This window comes from Oncorhynchus mykiss, chromosome 15 (assembly GCF_057628025.1).
Source record: "Oncorhynchus mykiss isolate SJ-2025 chromosome 15, ASM5762802v1, whole genome shotgun sequence".
NCBI lineage: Eukaryota > Metazoa > Chordata > Actinopteri > Salmoniformes > Salmonidae > Oncorhynchus > Oncorhynchus mykiss.
The window spans coordinates 66,714,330-66,719,458 of record NC_143036.1 but is presented as its reverse complement, the minus strand read 5'-3'; the positions used below and the strand labels follow the sequence as shown (position 1 = coordinate 66,719,458).

General features: G+C 39.0%; 1 long non-coding RNA gene across 1 annotated transcript; it reads left to right on the top strand.

Annotated features, from left to right (window-relative positions):
* The first annotated feature begins 880 nt into the window (after nucleotides 1-880).
* LOC110490581 (uncharacterized) lies at nucleotides 881-2,972 on the top strand. The gene is made up of 2 exons (XR_002468725.3): nucleotides 881-1,607; nucleotides 1,784-2,972. It is a non-coding gene; the product is annotated as an uncharacterized LOC110490581 (long non-coding RNA).
* The last annotated feature ends 2,157 nt before the right edge of the window (nucleotides 2,973-5,129 follow it).

Here is a 5,129-nt window from a genome sequence, read left to right as displayed (position 1 = left end):
GTTAGGCCTACTAATACAGTTACTCGTTTTAGTTTGTAGGGTTTTATATTATGTCTGGTGGGGATTGCCCAGTGGTGGAAAAAGTACCCAATTGTCATACTTGAATAAAAGTAAAGATACCTTCATAGGAAATGACTCAAGTAAAACTGAAAGTAACCCAGTAAAATACTACTTAAAAGTCTAAAGTCTAATTCCTTATATTAAGCAAACCAGACAGCACAATTTGTATTCATTTCTTTTACGGATAGACAGGGGCACTCCAGGGGGACGTCATTTCAACGTCTAGTTTTTATTTACATTTGGTTGAGTTGTCAACTAACGTGAATTCAACTTGAAATCAACAAAAAATGTCACCATGTCATTGGACAGGTTGAAAAAAAAGGATAACATATTTTATTTTGATTACTTTTTGCAAATCCAATCAATTTTACACATTGATTCAACATCAGCAATTTAAATGTTTTGTTACATTACATGGAAACAACATTGATTCAACCAGTTTTTGCCCAGTGTGCGTGACCAGAAACAAAACAATGTGACCAAAGTCATATAATTTATATGCTATTATTCAGAATATTTTTTGTTTATTTAACCTTTATTTAACCAGTAAGTCCCATCCTTGGTTAACTTTTACCCAGAGTGCCTTTAGCAGCTCAGTGAATTTCTGTCCATTTGCTCCCTGTGGTCAGTGTCAAGTCCTTGGAGAAACATGAGTGTATGACTGACCGCAAATAGCAGGAGACAGGCCACAATAGGCCTACAACAATACTCATTGGTTGTTTGATTCACTGATTCTACAGAAAGCTGAAGCTTAAATTGTGAAATTTGCTGGGCGAAACTAGTACCCAAATCACCAGCCTAATGTGGAAGTACCCTTTTCAGTGTACATCTGTCTGATTATATATGAAAGCCGAAAGGATACTCAAGGGGTATGTTGGTGTATGTTAATAGCACTGTAAAAGAAAACCACAGAGTATGAAGCTGAACCTATTAATGTATGTGTAATCACTCTCTTTGACGCACACAGAAAATAGCCTAAAGCAAAATGTGTCTCAGAACTGTGGGAAAGAATGCATTGTTCAACAACTCCTAACTTCCCAGAGCTACTTATTGAGTGGATTGTCAAACAACTACAGTCTATGGTGGTTATATCATTAACTGCTATGTCATTTTATTTCTTGGTGGAATGGGAATAGGCTAAATATAAAATATGTAGAGCACTTGTCTTATCACACAGGCAAGTAGTCCTTCCAAGTCCAATCAGACTTCGGTAGCATTTTCTGCCATCTTGCGTGAGTTATCTGTGAAAGAGACAAAAATTAAATAATTTGCAGGCCTACGTTTCAACAATTGGAAATTCCCATCGATTTGATGATGTCATTCATTACACACATGCTTTGAAGCAAGAGAGCGCTGCGATGCATCATGACATTGCCGTCTGATATCAAGAGGAGAGTAACGTATTTACCTCGACTGTTTTAAAGAAAACTTGAGGAATATCTAAAGCCTGTGTCGTCATAACAAGGAAAGTCTGTCTTCCACGCCAACCTTGGATCGGGAGTTAAACTACTCTGCACAAGTTGAAGTTTAAAATCGGCAGGCATATTGTAAGTACTCAACAGTTTCTGGCAGCGTTTATTTTGGTAGTCTACTTTCCCACCACGCGGTTAATGTGTGGTTGCGTTTCCGGATATGTAATAGAAATTTAGTATACGTTTTGGAAAATTCATGGAAAAGAGTATAAACAAAATACATGTAATTAATATTATTTATATTTATGAAGGTGACGCTGCGGTTGTCCAACCCAAGACCACGTCCATTTCACTGGAGAAGCTATGATGACAGACGTCTTGAAGGTGTTTTTTATTGGGACAGCGTTCTTCACTGTCCTCGCCGCGCTGATGGGAATGGTGGATTCATTTGGTGGTCTCATGTATGTCCAAGACGCGGATCCTGCAGAGTATTTACAGTTGGACAGCAGTACTGACATACGGATGTCTTCAACCCATTCGAGAGGTTCAGGGAGTACCAAACGCATTGGACCATGATGAGGACGTCATGTGGAGTAGAATTAACACGAACAGGCTTGGTTTATGTTATGTTTTCGTGTGTCAATTACTGCTTGCACTGTACAATGTGTACACTGATTTTTACAATAACATTATTGAGTATTTTATCATGGTTCCTTTCAGTTCCACTAGTTGGTGTCCCACTCCCACTGGGCAAAAACTGGTTGAATCAGCGCTGTTTCCACGTTATTTCAACCCCTGACAAATCTATGTGATGACGTTGAATGAGTGGAAAACTGATTGGATTTGCAAAAAGTCATCAACGTATGGGCACTCTGTCTCTTTTTTTAACATGAATCCAATGACATGGTGATATTTTTTGTTGAATTGTGCAATTCAGAACTAGACGTGTAACTGACGTCTGTGCGCAGTGGGGTTTGATTTATACAGGTCACACGGGTTTGATGAGTTTAACTTGTTTTTCACATTTGAAGAACACCCTAGTTGATGTTTATAGTAGGCTATTACTAAAGTACTAGGTCATATTGACAGCTATTATTATGTATTTATATCCACTATATACTATACTAATACTTACTTGGTAGGACAGCAGGTAGAGCGTTGGGGCTGTAACTGAAAGATCGCAGGTTTGAATCCCCGAGCTGACTAGGGGGAAAAATCTGTCTGTGCCCTTGAGCAAGTTACTTAATTTAGCAAACGCTAAATCGCTCTGGATGGGAGCGTCTGCTAAATGACAAAAATGTACTAATCTGTATACATGGTATTTGCCTATATCGTGTAGGCTATTTGTTGTATATTGAAGATCACATCATGTGTAAAAGAAAAAGGGCTACATTATGCACTAATTGACTCTTCATCATGCACTGTAATATTGTGTCATAAAGAAAGTTGTAAAGAATAAACACTTTTATAGGCTATTGTCAATAAAATGAATAGACACTATTGCTTGTCTTTTGACCACTCCCCCTTTTTTTGTATGAATGAATGAGGATGCAGGAGAAACCAAGCCGGATGCCATATCCTTACATAGCTTTGCTTTCAAATATACAGTAACATGAGTAACCTGCTATAGGCTACAGGTGTTTTCCATCACAGATCACACAGGAAACAGAATAAAGTAAATTAACTGAAAATGCTAAATGATGAGAAAACATGACAAAGTAGATGTCTAACTATTCTCAATGTTCTATGTATCAGTTTCATATCGACCAACTTCTGTAATGATGTAGGCCTTTACATCATTCAGAATCACTATAGTCTTCAGGTTGGCCTTTTTAGCCACTGGGGCTATTAGACAATGCTACTGTTGACTGAAATGCAATGCTTTTATGCCAGGCTATTAGCCACTGTTGCTACTAGCCACATCATTTTGTACTATGCCCTTGCATCTAAGATGTAAGTTGCTCTCTCATCTTGCATATAATTTGATTTGATATACTTCATTGTCCCAGAGGGGAAATTTGACTTGGACAATTAAAGAGTGCTGCTGATTCCACATAAATACATACAATCAATTGACACAACATACATAGAATGTATGCCAGCAAGGCTGTGACTTAAGTCCTACAGGCCAGTCTCCAGTCCATTATTGCTATCTCCCTAATCAACCTCTGTGTTTCCCCTGCTGTTTACAAAATCTATTGACATGGGGACAAAATAATGTTTATATCTGTTCAGCCTGCATCTTGGCATAACGGGTTCTCAAACTTTTTGGGGCTGTGGAACCCCCTGATGTAAGGGACCCCCCTGATAATCAGAACACAACTCCAGTGTTGTACATGGATGGACGAACCAAGTCTCAGGCCTTGTGATGGAACATTTTAAAGGCCCACCTACTGGCATCGGAGAGAACATTTAGCAGTTTTCTAGCTAATTTCCTGCAGTTCTATGCATTTTATCATGGGACAGAGAGATTGTTTGTTGGTCCAACTTTAAAGCTAATATCCTGCAATTCTACACACATTGTACAGTTTTTCCCGAGTAGCACAGCGGTCTAAGGCATTGCATCTCAGTGCTTAAGGCGTCACTACAGACACCCTGGATCGAAACCAGGCTGTATCACAACCGGCTGTGATTGGGAGTCCCATAGGGCGGCGCACAATTAGCCCAGCGTCGTCCGAGTTTGGCCGGTATAGGCCGTCATTGTAAATAAGAATTTGCTCTTATCTGACTTGCCAACTTAAATAAAGGTTCAATAAAAAAAATATTTAAAAATTGCAGTGCATTCATGTAAAAAATAAATAATTGATAATTGATGGAGTACTGTGGATACCAATATCCCTGTGAGCCTCCCATGCCCATGTTGCCCAGGGTTAACCTTTTACTCAGTGGGCTAAATCAGGGTCACAGAGTGTTTCTTGGCAGTCTTAAACAAATCTACTTTGAAACCAAAGTATATACACCTCACACACATGGTGTAACGCTCAATGAGTGAATGGGTGTGGAGTCAGGCGCAGAGAGCAAAGGATGCGGGGAAAACACGCTTTAATGTCCAAAATCAAAAGAACAAAATAGTTATACCCAAACAGGCGTAACTATAAAAAACAATATAGTACCCTTAGGTAAAATACCAGGACAGCGAGAAAACCCAACAAACACTAACACCTCTCACTAAACTAACTTAAATAACCCCACCCTAACAACCAAACAATGAACAGGTGAAACCAATTAGACAAAACCAAACGAACACGGAACAAAGGATCGGTGGCAGCTAGTAGACCGGCGACAAAAACCGCCGAGCGCCACCCGAACAAGAAGGGGAGCCACCTTCGGTAATATTCGTGACACATGGTTATGGGCTTTAAAAAAGGAGACACCTGTACCATGTCAGATATAGAGTTGAAATCTATTTAATTTTGAGTTTACAACCCAATATTACACTTTATCTACATCACAGAAGACTGAAATATAACAAAACCAGTTGTTAAAAAAAAAACGAGGTTTATTTATGAAAAATATTAATAACATTGCACCCATGAGGCCAGTAGTCATTTGACTGCAGGACGGGACTACCAACCTGAATTGTAGATTAATAATATTAGGCCTACATGTATTGTCCCCTCTGAACTTAATCCACAGATCCCTTGGCCAAAATCTGTT